General features: G+C 48.7%; 1 protein-coding gene and 1 pseudogene across 4 annotated transcripts in view; one reads left to right on the top strand and one right to left on the bottom strand.

The window, feature by feature from the left end:
• Positions 1-19436, top strand: part of LOC147732747 (ATP-dependent RNA helicase DDX25-like) — a 1983894-nt gene that overhangs the window by 1940960 nt on the left and 23498 nt on the right. The window lies entirely within an intron of this gene.
• On the bottom strand, positions 3306-3401 carry LOC147732749 (U6 spliceosomal RNA; annotated as a pseudogene).

Here is a 19436-nt window from a genome sequence, read left to right on the forward strand (position 1 = left end):
CACACAAGGTGCTCCATGCATAGCCCGGTACAAACCAGTTGCTACGGCACTCCAGCCCCAGCTCTGGCGCGAACTGGACAAAGGAAAAGGGGTGTAACCACCCCCTTCCCAGGTTCCACCCATAGGAGGGACCTAGCAGGTAATCCAGCCCCTTAGATTGGTATAAAGCTAGGTGCTGAGTCTAGAGACTTTAGATTATCCTGAACTGAAACTCTGAAACGAAACTCTGGACCTTCGACATTCTACTGCAACTAGAAGACTGAAGAATCTCCCTTGTGGTCAAGGAGTGACCACCCTGTGCGAACAGGCACCATCAGTGTCTTGCCGGTTTGCTTTGTCGACGCTCCTGCCGGAGCCCGAACACTTAGTGATGCAGCCCCTGGACTTCCAGACTTCTCTGACCCTGACCCACATCCACAGCAAAGCTGAGACCCGTGGCGGACACGAAAGACGTGAAACCGGACTACCTGCAGTACCTGCTTTTTGCTAACTGTGCAGCTTCTGAGGCGTCCTCGAAGTTGTGCATTGGGACTTGAGAAGCCCCAAACCCGAGCCGTAAGTGCACCGAAGCTCAGCCCTCCACACTCCATGAGTGCCGTGTGGGGCCTGCTCCTGCATTTCTCCTCGACGCACCTTCGCGGTTGCTAGCCCGCTGGCTAGTAGCCCTCCTGAAGACATCTTTACAAAACAACACAGCGTGCCTGGTTGCTCCTGGCTTGCTCCTGCTTTCCTGTAAAGGGGAAGCTCCCCAGACCTTGCTGGTCCGAACAGCAGCTGATCTTCCCTTCCTGCGTGGGTTGCCTTTGCCAAGGCTTGTTGACTCCGATCCGGAAGCCGACCCTACCAACAGCGAGATCCTTCGTGGGACAGTCCGTATCCAGCTCCTGGTCGAAGTCGACGCCTCCTGGTCCATGTGGCTGCAGAGGCAAGCTTCACTTCTCCACCTGTTTGCAGCTCGACATTGCCTAGTTCCTTCCTGGTCACTGGCTAGTGACCCAGGCTCTGTCCCCTCTGCTTTCAGGTTCTTCACTGCTCCAATCCACCCTTGGATCCAAGCGGACATCTTCCTCCTGGTCACCTGCAGCATCTTTGTGCAGTTCTCCATAGGATTCGACGACGAAACCTGACACGAAAGAACACCTATGCACCCGGCTTTTCTGGGTGAGGTAACTCGAGTACTCCGGTGCTCCCGTGGGTAATACCTATCCAAGTGTCCTACTTTAACTGGGTTTTCCCATAGTCTACCTGGAAGTGTCCGAAATCAACTACTTTGTTAACTTTACGTTCCCATTGAAAGTCTATGAGAACCCGCGTGTGTGTTTAGACACTGCACACGCATCCTGTGGGACTCCTACTTCCTAACCTGTGGTTGTTCAGTGTAGTCCCAGCGATTCCCTATGTCCTAGGCCTATTAACCTGTTCTGAAGTGGTTCTTATACCACTTACTTAGTATATGGTTCGTGAGGCCCCTAGGGCAGAATTGTATTTGTGCAACTTATAGTATGCTTATTGAGTCACTTGTGCTGTATCTCGAGTTCTGACCTCATAAAGCGTGCAGAGGGGTTGTGTTAGTAATACATACATATATATTTGATATATACCTTGTGTGGTGTCCTTTCATTTGGTATTCAAGGGGTTATTATTGGTAAAACAATTGGCTTCACATGCTCTCTTAAGTATTAGCCTAAGACTGCTTTGTCCATGCTACCACTAGGATAGCTGGTCTATAAGGTTGACTTCACAACCATCACCATAAGGGTTGTTTGGACTGATACAGGGTGCCCACTAGAATAGTGGACATCATATATCAGGCCAACTTCACACCTCACACAGCGGGGCTTGTAGTGTAGTGATACTGTGGGGTATGTTGCCTCTTTCGTCCCCCTGCTTGCTGTGGCTTTCTATTATAGATGTGGCACTTTACTGTGGGGTCTTCTCTCGAGGTAGTCTACTTTTTGTGTCTCCACCCCAGGGACCGCTGGTGTCAATGGGCAAAATGGGCGTCGCCCTGCCCCTACCACTCTGAGAGAAGAGGAAAAAAGAGAGTTTAGAAAATAGTCATGCAGCTGTAAATAAACTACTACTTGCTGCTTTTTTATGGGCAGCTGTGATGAACTTTTCAGATGTCCTGCTCCTGCTGTGCATGTTCCTGCTGGGCGAGGTATTCTTCGACCTGCAGGCACAAGCTACAGCTGTGACATCAGGGCAGGGGGCGTGCCGATTTTCAATGTCAGGAATAAGGTTGGATTTCGGGCGCTTACACAATGGCCCTGGGAGGAGTTCCCAGAACTCCATTCATTTCAACGGCAGGGGGCGGGTCAAGCTGAGAAGGAGAATGAGGTAATGGGTGGGAACATTTTAAACACATCATGAGAGGAGGCGGGTTCTAAGAGGGGTGCCGCCAGATTCTGTCCTCATTCCTCGTGTGTCTTCATGTGCTTTCACTTTTGGAAACGTTACTCATGAAGACTGAGCCCTTTCTCTGTGGACACGACTGATCTTGTTTGACACAACACAGGCCCAAAAGAATACAGGTTGGCACCTATGTTCACTTTAACTGCTATTACATGAGCCCCCTGGCTACATTGGAGAGCTTAGCTATTTTAAGGCATCAGCTTAAGTGATAGAGTCGGCGCCAAGACTCGAGCTGCAAGTTGTGCCTTTTTTTCTCTCTCTAGCCTCAGTTGCACCTCGTGCACAGCCTGTGTTTTTCACTTTTGGCAGTGCACATCCTATGCCTGTGTCTCGTGGTGTTAACCCCATGTCTGTCTATGTCTCTTCAGAGCACATTGCACGCCTTTCTGTAGCGTGGCAGCCGGTAGCTGTCTCTTGTTACCTGTATTATCAGAAGGGGCTGCAAAGTGACGATATAAAACCATGGGGAGGAAAAACATGTGTGCCCCTGAGGGCACCAGGTGTGCACAAACTAGATATGGAAAACATTCACCCCAGGGCAGCACAATCAGCAGAACATCTCCAACCTCCTGCCTTTGAAAATATCCTGCGTCAGTCAATAGTAGTACCTAAAAACACTCAGATGGGAATATAAAAATACATTTCACATTGGTAACACTGTCGACCAAAACTATTTGTTAAATTAAAAAAAAAAGCATACAGTATCCGTCATGAAATAACTACTCTAGTTATATTCTTATGTTATATCTTGTCTGTGCAAGTGTCACAATACCAAAAACAAATATTTTAAAAGGAAAGTCATAGTTCCTCTTTTCGTGTCAAAAGAAGGAGGTAATTATATTGGACGGCCGTTATGCAGCTCAGTCATAATGTGATAATTAACTAATGATAAATATCGAAAAATGTTCACGAATTTGGTGTCATCCTTGCGCAGGGGCCATGCTAATCGCTGTATGGTTCCAATAAATTCTAATTTTCAAACAATTCCTTACTAAGAGTGTCTACATCAAAGTAAAAACTGTGGGAATTACGCTGCTCTGCTAGAGAAATCCAAGGGCTGCTGAACTCCCGACGCGGTGGTGAAGTCAGAGCTGGGTGATCTGCGGGCCCGGGGGCAGTGTGCGACCTCAGCGGATCTCCGCTGCTGGAGGCCCCGGCGTGGGGCCTGGTCTGGGGCGCCTACGAGTCCTTGTCCTGCGGGGGAGTGGCCGACTGGAGACTCCCACGCCACATTACCGGGACACCTGCTGCCTGTGACCCGCTCAGGATCTCGGACCCATGACTGGGCACTGACGGGGAGACTGTCCCGGAGCCCGAGGATTGCCCGCCGGCTGCTGGCTCTTCCGGTGGGTCAGCGACATAATTGAGGCCCCGGCGCCGAGTCTGGTTTGGCAGCAGTAGGCCACAAAAGATCGAGAGGCACCTAGCGGCTTCCGGAGGAGCCGGCGGCTCTGCCCGGGCGGGGTTTGCTCATGGAGACTGCCGAACCACCCCGAGAGCCCACAACCTACAGCCTGCTCTCGACCCGGGGACGCATAAGCACGCTACTGGAGACCGAGCCTAGTGGGGTCCTGCTCCAGCTGAGGAAATATAAATTTTTGGTCAAGTTATGTTCCCTATCGTGTACCCCACCGTCTCCATGTACGAGTTAAAGTGCATGTAACTTCCCTCCTGTGTCAGCTATGAAGACGCAAATACATTTGCGTCCAACGTTAACATGTCCTCTTTCAGACCCACCCTGAATGGGTTGGATAGTCCGTTCCTAAGTATGCTATGCCAACGTCTTTTTGTAGTGTACTCTACATGTTTTTCAGCTCTGGCAAAGCAGGCCCTGAATTTCTGCCATCGAGTCTTTCTCCTTCCTTCTGACTCTGAAAGCCAGGCTGCCCAGGCTGCCCCCGTACCCGTGAACTCTGCCTTACTCCCAGCGCGGCCCACCACGCTCAGCTCAGCCTGCTGCCTGCCAAGACTGACTACAACCTTCGGGTTATCTGTTCCGCTCCTCGAAGATACATTCCTGCCTACTAGTTTCAGTAAACATTCCCCAGCTGCAGAGCCAAAGGGCTGGCCTGTCTCCGTGCAAGTAATTCATAGCCTCTGTTACCATGCTCCCATGGAAGGCCCATGCCCCCACGCTTCTCATGCAGACACTCAGGCGCTTATACACGCACTCACAGTCAGTATAGAATAGCTTCTGCCCCAGAGACCTTTCCGCCCAGATAGCTCAGTTCCTAAACATCAGATATCAGATACGATAGAAGCACAAGTTGATCTGACATGCCAGACATCTGTCTCTTTCCGTCAGTGCAAATGTCAAGCCCCCTGCACCCTCCAGTATTCACGCCAAATCACACGTCATGCAGCTGCGCGCGCATCCAAGCTTCTGATTTCTGCTGACATTGCAACATTTCTGTTTTAGTGCCACCCACATGTGACACCTACCTATGACGTTTCTAGAGCACACCTCCAGTTACGCCTAGTCCACGCCTTCTGATTACGTACTAGTAACACGTGGATGCTGTTATCTTGTCTACTCTCAGCTGTTACGCCTACTACATTGCTTCCTATGATGTAAATTAAGTATATAAGCTATGTATTGTCAATAAAGCACGGCTCTATCCCTTCCTGAACCCTGTGTGGTTGCAGGAACATGATATCCTATTCCGGAATAATTCCTTTTTAAGGAATAAAACCCCTAAGAACTCTAACACCACGGACTCTGTTTTCTTTCTTTCCGATTGAGTTATTATTGATTAAGTACTTACCTGCATAGAAATTGAGATAGTAAATTAAATATTTACGACATTTTGGCGCCCGAATAGGGACCCCTCCCCCACCTCACGCGCCGGTTGGTGCGTTGCAAGCTCTGTCCCCTGCCATCAGTTAGAAGGAAACTACGCGTACCGGCAGGATTTCCTGTATCTCCCTCTGGCCCACGGAGGTGACGAAGATTGCGATCAGTACCCAGACGAGGCGGTGAGGAGTGCGGAGGATCCCGACCAGAGCCTAGCCGAAAGAAGCAAGGTCCGAGGTGTCAAGAGGCCCACCAGTTTTCCGAAGTATCCACGTGTCGAGTCGAGTCGAGTCTGGTCCAGTCCAGTCCAGTCGAGTTTTCCGAGGCCTTCTGTTTTCCGTGCTTCCCGGTGAGTACCATTGCTGGGACGTATCTAGACGGGTTTGGGTACACAAGTCCGGTCTGCACTGTTTTAGACAGTGTATCTGTACTGTTTAGCAGTACATCCGATGATTCAAGTTCTTGCACTGTTCTCAGCAGTGTATCTGTGCTGTTTAGCAGTACATCTGATATAAGGGGGTAGTAATAAGTGTTCTTAAATGTTTTTCTTCATGTGATTAATGTCGTGGTATGAGTGTGACCGTTTTTATGTGCATTATTGTGTTCTTGTATAAATAGCTGTATCTAGTATTAAGTAGCAAGGATTGAGCGTTCAGTACTGAGTAAACAAGATGCCGTTTTTCAACAAGTTAAAGCAGATAGGAACTAGGAAAGGGATACTAGAGGAAGAAATTCCTATCCCCCCCAGGGACACTCCTGGGAACTTTATGTACCACAAGCATGGCATAGATGCCATAGTGTATCTAGATTTATGGGCCGAGTATACTAAACATCTAGACGAGAGACACAGATGGCCAGTTACTGGAACATGGGATGCCGAGTGCATCATGAAGGTAGAGGAAGCATTATGGAAAAAGAAAGCCAGACAATCTCAGAAAGACGCCATAGAGTTTTGGCGTAAGGAATCACGTAAGCGTGCTGAAAAGGAACTACGTAGAGAGGACAGACTTAAAAAATCAGAGAAAGCCCAAGAAAACGAATTAATTACCGAGGGGATCCGAGTAAAGTCAGAACAGATAGACCGTGCACGAAATAACCTCGTAAACGGTATGTATCTCGCGGCCGAGGGTTCGTCTGAGGCCATGTCAGAAATACCGAAAAATATACCGTCACCATTGGTTCCAACTAAAGTAACTCACAAAACTACTAAAGACATATTCCTGAATTCTTATCTAGAGGATGTAGCACCCGCTTACACCAATCTGCCTGTCCGCGCCCTGCCTAACGACAGGGACAGGGACGGGGGTGGTAACCCGCCCCAAGATCATATTCCGCCAGTACCACAACAGACCCCTCATGTTCCATCCCCTCCACCGCTTCCCATACCTAAAGTTAATCTACCAAAGCCACGTTTACCTGACCCTACTAAAGGACAAATTCAAGTACAGATACAGACTCCACAGAGAGATAATGTCCAAGCTTCCGCCTCAGGAGGTGCGACAGGAGGTTTTCGGACCCCGCCATCAACACGCAGGTTACACCTCGGGGACTTGCAGAGTCCCTACACGTACAAATCACCCCGTCTCGATGCATTCAGAGGACAACTTACAGTTTGCAGATATGATCCAGTACCCGGCAAAGACGATAAAATGATAATGGCATCATTACGGTTACGATCTGCTACTGATTTCCTGCTGATGTTTCCAGGAATGAAAGAGCACCTAGATAGAATATATCAGTTTATTCAGACTGGGAAAGACCCCGACAGTATTAAGGATGCCATAGAGCATCAGAAAGTTGACGTTCAAGGACAGATACTACGTTTTTTTATAAATTGCCTAATAAGAGAACGAGATAGGCCTGAGACAGAACAGGGTGAATTAGATGCACTCAATAGGTGGGGTCAAAATATATCTGAAGGAAAACACGACAAGGGGACTTGCATAGCCAGTATGTACAAGAAAATAAGAAAAGCAGTTATAGACGTACACAAAGAAGAGAAAGAAAAGGCTTCCTCCGGGGGGGAAGAAGAACCTGAAGAACCAGAAAAGACTACAGACACCATAGCATATGTAGGTAAGGGAACTTATCTTAGGAAAGGCATCCGTCCAGAAAGCAAGAGAGTTCTTTTCTCTGCCTTAACAAACCCGAATTCTGCTGAACATCAGTTCCAGGAAACTGATAAAAGGCTTCGAGATCGAGTAGGGTACCATGTACTCAATTCTATGGATGAACAAGAACTAGCCCGGTCAGCCATATTATGGACTGAAAACCCGGATATATACAATGATGACACCGTAGCACAGACATTCTTGAACCTTTCCCCAGACGAGCAGAAATTAGCAGGTGTATATATGATTCAGCACCTTCTCACGAAATACAGAAATAAACATTCTGATCCAGGTCCCTTACACGAAACATTAGAAGAACTACTCATGGACAGATGGAGAGGTTTAGGTACCAAATTAATTCAAATAATTCTAGAACAACGCCATAGATATGACACTTTTATAAGCTCCGAATATGTTCCCGCCCCGCCCCCAGAAAGGAAAATGTATCATATGGAACGTCGGCATGGCATTGAAAGTCAGAACCCCTTACGAGAAGTGCACCCAGTTATGGGTGACGATCATAACTTGAAACGAGTGTATGTACACACTCCACTGACTAAGTTAGAACTGTTAGAAATGAAGAAACTAGTCCCGTGCCATGATAAAGACCCTGCAGGTTTTCATAGGGAGCTTAAAGACATGTTACTGATGGGGGATTATACGTATGAAGATATCACGAAAATGTTAAAGGTATTGCTGCCCACGGGCATCTACGAGAAACTAAAGGAAAAGGAATGGGAGGTGGGAGAGAAAAAGATTGTATGGACAGAAATAGAAGACGAAGAGAACAAACGGGTCCCAGGGGTAGGCCTTGGGGAGAAAACTAAAGCATTACCAGGTCTGATAGTACAGGTTCTGCCAAGATTATTGACAACTAGAAAGGAAGACTGGGATGCAATCTCAGCATGTAAACAGAAACCCGACGAAGATACTAGTGACTTCTATTCAAGATTCGAGAAATGTTTCATTATTAATAGTGGTCTTAAACCAAGTAGCGAGTCGTACCCGCATCTTTTTGTATCAAAGTTAGTCGAAAATTCCCTGTTAGCAGTTAAAAACCGTGTATACAAGGTCGAGAGTACATGGCAAGCCAATACGCCATCCCAGATGTTACAAATGTTACAATATCATCAGAACAGAATTAGAGAAGAGCAGGATCAAGAACAGAAACGTATGAAAGACACGAAAATGAAAATGCTAGTAGCCCAGTCGGTTCCAACCGACGGCCACAGAAAGGGTACGACCCAGACCGGTCACGCCGCAGCTCCCGTTAAAGGGACATGCAATTATTGCAAGCAGCCAGGTCACTACGTACATGAATGCCCAGTTCTGAAACATAACATAGCAACAGGTAAAACTAAAGAAAGACCGCATCCGCCTAGACAAGACCATAACCAGCATCAGTCTTCACAGAATATGCAGCCCATGCAGAATACACAGCTTACGCATGCTTCATCACCTACAGCACAGACAGTAGCGGTATCACAGCCACAGCCCATTGCCGCAACACAGCAAGTTTCACAACAGATGTACCAGTATGCCCAGTCTGCTTACCCCGATTATCCACGATATACATGAAACAGCCTAGAGAGGGAGGGTGGCTTGCCTCTTATTGAGATTCCTGTAGATCAAGAGGGTCCTTATGTACACAGTCAAGTATTGGGAAAAGACAGAAAGTTTTTAATTGATACAGGGGCAAGTCGCACCACAATCAGTCATGAGGAAGTTCCAGGGGCACCCCTCTCAGGCTCACAGAATGTTTCCCTGGGTTTTTCAGGAAAGCCCATTGTAAATGAGGTATCAGAACCAGTTCCCCTGGCTGTGGGTCCATTATCACGTGTTACTGACTTGTTACTTACAAAATCATGCCCAGAAAATCTGTTAGGAATTAAAACATTGAAGGCTCTAGGAGCCGTGATCTGCTGTTCCCCGGAGGGAGTCAGACTCTTTCTGCGGGATTTCAAGGGTCATTATATGTTACGTGAGTTTGATGTCAGATTGAAAAATGTACCAGACCACCTGTGGGCAAAAGGCCCAACTGATGTAGGTTGTATGCACATTACCCCATACCGTGTTACACTCAAACAAGGTGTAGGTTTACCCAGAATCAGACAATACAAGTTACCACCCGATGCTGTAGTGGCTTTACTGAAAATCATTGAAGAGCTCATTACCCAGGGAGTGGTCGTAGAGACCGACTCCAATATCTGTAATTCACCCATCATTCCGATTCTTAAACGTACTGATCCCAATGCACCGCCAGTATATCGGCTGGTGATTGATCTACGAGAACTGAATAAATGCATTATTCCACAGTACCCTGTGGTTCCCGACATCTCATCCTTATTGACTGCTATTGATTCAGAAGCAACGTTCTTTACTGTAATTGACCTCAAGAACGCCTTCTTCAGCGTACCTATTGATCCAGAGAGCCAATATCTCTTCGGATTCAGTTTAAATGGACGCAGTTTCAAATTTTCACGCGCACCTCAAGGATTCACAGAAAGCCCCAGCATCTATAGCCAAGCACTGAAAAGACAACTTGATTGTATCACAATGCCAGTTAACACCGCTTTACTGCAATACGTCGATGATCTGCTGATCACCGCACGAAGTGAGCCCGAATGTGAACAAGCATCACTGACAGTTTTACATTTTCTAGCCGACAAGGGACACAAGGTGTCTCCTTTGAAGCTACAATTCTGTGTTCAGCAAGTTGTGTACCTGGGTCACTTGCTGTCCAAAGTGGGGAGACAGCTCACTCCCGATCGCATTCAGTTAATTGCAAATATGCCACAACCCCAGACACAAAAGGAAGTGCGGGCCTTCATAGGCCTCACCTCGTACTGTAGACAATGGATTCCTCAGTATGCATTTCTAGCCAAACCACTCATTCAGTTAACAACACAGGAGACAGCGACTTCAACTGTCCCTCCTTGGACTCAGGAACATACACAGGCCTTTGAGGAATTAAAGAAAGCATTATGCCAAGCACCAGTTCTAGCGACACCATGTTACAGCAAACCTTTTACACTTTTTGTTACAGAACGTGAGGGTACAGCACTGTCTGTCCTCACTCAAGACCAAGCAGGTTCATATAAGCCTTGCGCTTATTTTTCAAGTACATTGGATTCAGTAGCCCAGGCACTCCCTGCGTGCTTAAAGTCAGTAGCAGCAACAGCATTAGCAATCAGACAGAGCGATTCAATTGTTTTAGGACATCCATTAACAGTTCAAGTTCCACATTCTGTAGAGGTTCTTTTAAACAGAACCCAGACTCAACACTTGACCATAGCACGATTGACAGGTTATGAATTGACACTATTCCAGCCACACATAGAAATCAGACGCTGTAGCATCCTGAACCCCGCAACATTGTTGCCTGCAATTATGACCGATCCAACACCGCATGATTGCATAGAGATCATTAATACAGTAACAAAACCTCGACGAGACCTAACAGATGTTCCACTGACAAATCCAGACCTGACACTTTATGTGGACGGTTCATGCATGAGAACAAGTACAGGAGAATTAGTGGCCGCGTATGCAGTGACCACTGAAACTGAAGTCAAAGAAACACATCGTATTGACACATTGTCTGCTCAAGCAGCGGAGCTCATCGCTCTGACCCGAGCTTGTATTCTAGCCAAGAACAGAAATGTTAACATATACACTGATTCCCGCTATGCGTTCGGAGTCGTACACGACTTCGGCATGTTATGGCAAGAAAGAGGTTTTTTGACCTCTCATGGTGCCAAGATCCAACACGGTCCCCTCATTCAAGCACTATTAGAGGCAATACATTTGCCCTCAGGCATATCAGTCATGAAGTGTAAAGCACATACTAAGGTTACAGACTCTGTTTCCCAGGGTAACGACCTGGCAGACCAGACAGCGAAACATACAGCATTGACTCACACCCAGACTACTGATGTGACAAAGACAATAGTACCAACTCAGTGTATGTCAGTCAGGGATCCCACCCTAGACGTAATCGATATCCAGACACATGCCACTTCAGAAGAAATAAAGAAATGGACTGAACTAGGAGGGATCCAGACAGATCAAGGATGGGTCACAAAGGGAAAACCTACATGGTTCCTCCCCGACTCCATGGTTCAAATTATGATAAATACAGCACATAGTCCTGCACATCTAGGAGAAAAAGCTATGTTAGACAGTTTGCAGAATCTCTGGTACAACAAACACTTACGAGCAGCAGCAAAACAGAAAGTGCGTACTTGCATGATCTGTTGTCAGTTCAATCCAGGTAAAAGCGTCCCTGTAGAGCAAGGTGGATTTCATCCTCCCGATCACCCTTTTGAAGTCCTCCAGATGGATTATATCCAGATGGACCGTTGTCGAGGATTCAAATATGTCCTCGTAGTTGTTTGTGCACTTTCCCGTTGGACCGAAGCCTACCCAGTCTCAGATTACACTGCCCCGACCACTGCCAAGCAGCTGGTTCGAGAATTCTTCCCACGATACGGCCTGCCTCGTGTCGTGTACTCAGATAACGGACAGCCGTTCTCATCCGAACTTATGAAGCATGTCTCCCTTTTGCTAGGATATCAGTGGAAATTCCACTGTGTCCGACATCCCGAAGCCGCAGGCCTTGTAGAGAGGCATAACCAGACACTCAAGATACGCCTTGCCAAGATATGCCAGGAGAAAGGGGTCGACTGGATAGTCGCCCTGCCAGTTGCACTGTTCTATATGAGAATGGTTGCACATTCGAGATCAGGACTATCCCCGTACGAAGTGGTCTTTGGCAGACCACCGAATATGTGGGGGACGCCCATTCCTAAGAAAATTACCGATGTTGATTGTAATATGTTGACAGATTACCTTGCCTCCTTGATGTCTGCACTCCAATCATGTCGTTCACAGGTTGCCGCAGCCTTTCCTGACAACACTGATGTAAAGCCACATGATGTCCGTCCTGGCGACATGGTACTAGTGAGGAACTTTGACAGGAAAAGTCCGCTGGAGCCCCGCTGGAAAGCACCGAAGACCGTCCTTCTTACCACGAGGACCGCAGTGAAGTTGGAGGGCAGAAAGGGGTGGGTCCACACGAGTCATATTAAATTATGTAATGAACTGAAACCAGACCCTGACTCGCCCACCCCCACCAAAGACTGTATTAAACCTAGTGACTTTAAATTACCTGAACGAGAGAAAACTCCCCAAGAGGAGTATAGACTCAAGCTTCGATCTAGCAAGTCAGACAGTTTAATTGTTTAAGTCCTCCCCTAGGTGAATCGGTTAAATAGTTTCTGACATGTATCCCCTAGACCGAGATAGAGAGAGAGAGAGACAATTCAAGAAACATACATACTGCAAATCACTGCGTAGTCACTGTATAGTGACATTACTAATAATGTTTTTTCTAAGTATTCTGATAATTGTTGCAAGTGTACTTCTTCCAATCTATTGCCCTATTTTCAAGCGTGAACAATCTGCTTACAATGTTTCTGCTGAACATTCTTTTAGCGAGTTACCTCCACATGAACTTTCTTACAGACTTGCGCTGCGCAACAACACATTCATTAGTATGTTACATCACTCCCATCAGACTAATAACGCTACAAACTGCTGGATATGTGGCCGACTCCCTCCCTACCAGAATTACAAGGGAGCTCTGCCCCTCTTTCCGTACCCGTTCACTCATAACGGCTCCTGTGGTGCATGGTTCAAAATAATTAATTCCTTAGATCCTGATATTGCTGTTCTCGACGGGAGCTGGGTTTGGGGAAACCTGAACTTAGTCCTGCTCAACGTCTGTTACCCTGATAAGGAGGGACTCCCCATTAGAATAGGAACTGATCTAGAAAATGAAGTATATGGATTAAGTAATTACACAATTAACCTTATGATTCTTACTGTTTAATCCGAAGCTGCACCAGCTCTGCCCGCTATGTCAGTATTACCAGTCACTGGTGAATTATGTGTCAGAAAGAAAGGTTCAGTACACTTAGGTCATAGTAAATGTACTACTGTGATCGAATTCAGTGATCATGGTAAATCATCCTTTAAAGCTACCCGTCATTCTTATTTTGTTTGTGGTCATACCGCATACATACGTCTGCCTCCAGATTGGGATGGTACCTGTTATATTGCATTCCTTCTGCCACCTGTTTTCCTAGCCCCTCCTGATTATCACAGAAACACAAATCTAGTAAAGAATAGACTCCGAAGAGATCTCCCGCTTGTCGACTATACAGAAACGGCATGGGAACAATACACCGATTTTAATAAGGGATTCTTTTTCTTTTTAGGTCCCGTCCAAAACAGTAAATTAATACGTAGATTAACTAGAACCCTTGAAGCTGTAGTACATGAAACTGCCTCCGCCTTAGGTAACCTAACAGAGGAGCAATCTGCCATGCGGGTTGTTGTCCTTCAGAATCGTCTTGTTATTGGCGTCATCTTGGCAGATAGAGGTGGAGCCTGTAAGGTCATCGGGTCAAGTTGCTGTGTTTTCATTCCAGAAAACGCGCCATCCGTATACAAAGCTATTACACGTCTTCACAAAATTGCAAGTTTAATACATCAGACTCCAGGCACCTGGACTTGGTCCGGTTGGTTCTGGACAGCGTTGTCCGCTTGGGGATGGAAGATCCTATCCTTCCTAGGTTTTGGCCTTGTCATAGTATTCAGCTGCTGCCTGTGCCTACAGTGTGGGCCGGCGATATGTGGACTGTGTGCCACCTCGTGCATTGAACATTCCAGTTTTCTCTCAAACAGACAACGAAAGAGAGACGAACAAATTATGTTACAAGAACAAACTGATCAAATTATGATGATCGATATATCATGAAGGGTCCGTAGGGAACAAGGAGGGAATGAGGAAATATAAATTTTTGGTCAAGTTATGTTCCCTATCGTGTACCCCACCGTCTCCATGTACGAGTTAAAGTGCATGTAACTTCCCTCCTGTGTCAGCTATGAAGACGCAAATACATTTGCGTCCAACGTTAACATGTCCTCTTTCAGACCCACCGTGAATGGGTTGGATAGTCCGTTCCTAAGTATGCTATGCCAACGTCTTTTTGTAGTGTACTCTACATGTTTTTCAGCTCTGGCAAAGCAGGCCCTGAATTTCTGCCATCGAGTCTTTCTCCTTCCTTCTGACTCTGAAAGCCAGGCTGCCCAGCCTGCCCCCGTACCCGTGAACTCTGCCTTACTCCCAGCGCGGCCCACCACGCTCAGCTCAGCCTGCTGCCTGCCAAGACTGACTACAACCTTCGGGTTATCTGTTCCGCTCCTCGAAGATACATTCCTGCCTACTAGTTTCAGTAAACATTCCCCAGCTGCAGAGCCAAAGGGCTGGCCTGTCTCCGTGCAATTAATTCATAGCCTCTGTTACCATGCTCCCATGGAAGGCCCATGCCCCCACGCTTCTCATGCAGACACTCAGGCGCTTATACACGCACTCACAGTCAGTATAGAATAGCTTCTGCCCCAGAGACCTTTCCGCCCAGATAGCTCAGTTCCTAAACATCAGATATCAGATACGATAGAAGCACAAGTTGATCTGACATGCCAGACTTCTGTCTCTTTCCGTCAGTGCAAATGTCAAGCCCCCTGCACCCTCCAGTATTCACGCCAAATCACACGTCATGCAGCTGCGCGCGCATCCAAGCTTCTGATTTCTGCTGACATTGCAACATTTCTGTTTTAGTGCCACCCACATGTGACACCTACCTATGACGTTTCTAGAGCACACCTCCAGTTACGCCTAGTCCACGCCTTCTGATTACGTACTAGTAACACGTGGATGCTGTTATCTTGTCTACTCTCAGCTGTTACGCCTACTACATTGCTTCCTATGATGTAAATTAAGTATATAAGCTATGTATTGTCAATAAAGCACGGCTCTATCCCTTCCTGAACCCTGTGTGGTTGCAGGAACATGATATCCTATTCCGGAATAATTCCTTTTTAAGGAATAAAACCCCTAAGAACTCTAACACCACGGACTCTGTTTTCTTTCTTTCCGATTGAGTTATTATTGATTAAGTACTTACCTGCATAGAAATTGAGATAGTAAATTAAATATTTACGACACGGCGCTTGGCGCCCCCCAGCTCATATCACCACTGAGGCGCCCTGGTGCGCCCTCGACGCTGCCCGGAGCACGAACTACAAACGCCCGCCCCTCGGGGGCTCTTGAGGATCCGCCTGCGGTATGGTAGGCGGCAGACGAAGAGTGCCTGGCAATAAAGTCCCCGGCTCCAGGCCTGCTTAGCGGCAACTGGAGGGATCGTCGTCCTTGGCGCCTGGGCGTGATGCGCTGCGCCGGTTGGCCCATCTGGTGCTGCTCTTAGCTTCTGAACAATTACGAGTGCCCCATCGTCGGACGGCTGTCCCTACCGGATCTGCCCCGGCTGAGTGGACATCAAGGGCCTGGTCCTGTCGCCCGAAGAGGCCTGCACCACAGAGGGGAGAAGCTCTCGAGTGCGACGCCGCCTGGGGCAGCTGCCCTGCCGGCTCTCACCATCCCGAGGTCACCCCACCGCTTTACAGGACGTCAGACTGGGTGGTGAGTGAAACCTCCTCTGTTTGTACCCCACGGCCCGACGCCACTTGGAACTGGCCAAGATAGACCCTCACTGGCGCTGCCCCTGTACCCAGGTGTTCACTGCGTCTTTGCCTGGGCCCCTGGAGAACGTTCCCCCCTTTTCCCCCGTCCGACTGGAGGAGGACCTTCCTGCCATACCTAGGTGTCCGGGGGTAATGGCCAACGCAGGACGCAGAGCGGGCCGCACGATACCAGACATGCTGGCTAAGAGCGCCGTGAAGGTGGACAAAACCCGCACACCTCCCTCGCCCGTTAACCCACCCACCACTGCACCACAGGAGGATGGGAGTGCCCCTATCACGAAGGCATTACTGGAATCCTTATTCAATACCCTGCGCGAGGACTTCACAGCCCTGAAGCAGGATCTGGCAGGGGAACAGCGAGAATTACGCAGGGATGTGGACGGCCTGGGTGAAAGGGTGGCTGCAGTGGAGACGGCAGACCAATCACGCAGTGAAGAGGTTGAATTTTTGCGACAAGAGGTGCTCCAGCGCCGGGAACAGCAGATGGACCTTCAGGCACATGCGGAGGACCTTGAAAACCGTTCCTGGAGGAATAACATTCGCGTGCGGGGTGTTCCTTTGAAGTCCAAGGGTAACAGCGTGTCATGCTACTTGCAGGAGCTCTTCAGAGAGATTCTTGGGGAACCAGCCGACTTCGAAGTCCGCATTGCCCGTGCACACAGAGTGCGACTAGCGAAAAGGGCCTCTGGCCCTCCACCGGACATCCTGGCCTTCCTTCCGGATTTCCACCTGAAAGAACGTATCTTGAGAGAGGCGCGCCGGCAGCAGCCTCTTGGCTTCCAGGGACACCCTGTATCAGGACCTCTCGGCCATCACGCTCCAGAAGCGGAAATCCTTCCGTGTGGTCACGTCCTTTCTCCAAGACAAAGGAATACCGTACTCCTGGGGTCATCCCTTTCGAATTATCTTCAAATGGCAGGGAGCCCTGCATCAGATGCAATCTCCAAGTGACACTTGCACCTTACTAGGCATCAACATTGCGGAGTATGATTCTCGCCCGGAGAGATGTCATCGCGGCGCTTGCACGAGGGGTCCTCGTCATCGCAGTCCGATGGATGGCAGCAAGTACGGAGGCGCCGCCATCCCAAGAAGGAGGGCCTCAAACCCGACCCAGAGACAGTAGCCCAGGAACAGGCGGCAGCTATCCAAGAGGTGGTCAAGGACACATCGAGCTCTTGACTAACACATCAAGGTTTGGGGGCTGATTTAATGCATTATATTCGCAATGGGGGGGGGGCCGGGGGGCCATTTGGGTTACAGTTGCCATGCTCCTCCACATTGAACTACCACAGGTCTGAGCTGTGGATTGCCTGACCTGAAACTTGGGACTGTTGGCCCGCCAGTGCCATGTGTCCCAATACTGACCTACACTATGGGCCTCCACGGACTTATGACTGGTCCAGGACAATTTTGTTTTTTGAGGGTTTGCTAGTTGGGGTTAGGAAGGGACTCAAGTGGGAGTTGGCGGGGGGGGGGGGGGGGGGGTTGGGAGGGAAGTCCAGAGCTCAGTTCTTGGATACACACACTGGTTATACCTCAACACTGCTCCGTAATTACCGTCCGTAGGGTAGCCCAATCATTCTTCGCTTTGAGCCGCCAGCCAGAGGCCATAGCTTTTTGAGAGAGGTCACCTGAAAAACCTCCACTGGCTTCCCGTCAATAAGAGGATTACTTTCCGCCTCCTGACCCACGCACTCAAGGCACTTTACGAAATTGGACCCGAATGCCTCAACACACGACTGTCCTTCTACACCCCCTCCCGCCAGCTACGATCCTCCAGCCAAGCCCTTGCCACTGTACCTCGCATCAACAAAACCACCATGGGAGGTAGATCCTTCTCCTACCTGGCAGCTAAGACCTGGAACTCACTTCCCACTCACCTTCGCCTTACTCAGAACCACCTAGCATTCAGAAAGCAACTTAAAACGTGGATATTCGACAAGTAATTCCCCACCCTTCTTCAAGCGCCTTGAGACCCTCTGGGTATGTAGCGCGCTATATAAATCTCTTGACTTGACTTGACTTGACTGACTTGACTTCCCTCTACCACTTACACCACGATGCCTAACACCTTTAAAGTACTGATGCTTAATGTGCGAGGACTCAACAACCCGGTCAAAAGAGGGGCGATCCTCTCCTCTTTGGAGACTACACGCGCAGATATCTGCCTCCTACAGGAGACGCGCCTGCTGGCTCGGGATTGTCACAGGCTCCGCACACGAGCGTTCCCGGGACAATACTTCTCCTGTGGGACCTCTAAAACTGCTGGGGTTGCACTGCTGGTGGCAAGACATTTCAGGGGGGAAGTCCTCCACAAAATAGCGGAAATAAAGGGCAGACTCCTGGCGTACCGGGTGGCCTTGGGGGGAGTGACTTTCACAATAGGCTCCTTGTATGGTCCAAATGAAGGTCAAGAGAAATTCCTGCACACCGCCCTCACTGAAATAGCAGCGACTCCGGACAGACACATTATAATAGGCGGAGACTTGAATGTTTGTGTTTGACACAACTATAGATCGGTCTTCCCCGTGCACTTTTCAGGCTAGAAGCCTTTCGGCCGCTTGCACTGACAGACTACGGGACCTGGATTTACACGACTTGTGGCGGCAGCGGCATCCTGGGGAAAGAGAATACTCCTACTATTCTGCGGCACACAAATCGTACGCGCGTATAGATCACCTTCTGGTGACGAGCCCAGTGAGTTCACTCACCTCGTCGGTTGATATGGGAGTCATCTCCCTGTCGGATCCCGCCCCGGTCTCCATGACTGTTACCACCCCGCCGTCTCCGTTTCCTAGACTGTGGCAACTCCGAGACACGCTCTTACACAGGCGAGACGTAGTGAAACAGGTTCAAGACTCCATACAAGATTTCCTACAACACAACACGAACTCAGACACCACGTTGGCTACCCAGTGGGCCGCATTGAAAGCTGTCCTTCGGGGAGTGTTTATTGCAATCTCCTTGGCCGACAACCGAATGCGGGCAGACAAAAGAGAGGAACTTACTCTAAAGGTGAAGGAACTCGAACGTATGTATCAGCGGACGGGGGCCCCGAGAGTCTGGAAACAGCTTAAGGTGGAGTGGGGTCATCTAGCGGCGCTCGATACTGACCGAGCAGAATATGCGGCACTGCGGCTGAAACACGCCTATTACACCGGTGGGGACCGGTGTGGGCGGTTATTGGCCAACCGACTCAGAGTAGCCCAGCAACGTCAAAAAGTGAAGGGAATCACACGCTCTGACGGGTCTATCGCATTAGAAGATGCGCAAATAGCTGAGACATTTTGAGACTTTTATGCTAAACTTTAAGAAAGCCACCCCCGAATGTCACTGCAGCGGCTCGATACCTGGACTCGGTCACACTCCCATCTTTGGCACCCAAACAATCGGAATGGCTAGAAAGAGACATCCACATCGAGGAGGTGATCGCTGCAATAGCACGCCTCAAAGTAGGGAAGGCACCCGGGCCGGATGGCTAATCCTCCTCTTTTTATAAGACCTTC

The sequence above is a fragment of the Lissotriton vulgaris genome, chromosome 2_1 (assembly GCF_964263255.1).
Source record: "Lissotriton vulgaris chromosome 2_1, aLisVul1.2, whole genome shotgun sequence".
NCBI classification, from domain to species: domain Eukaryota; kingdom Metazoa; phylum Chordata; class Amphibia; order Caudata; family Salamandridae; genus Lissotriton; species Lissotriton vulgaris.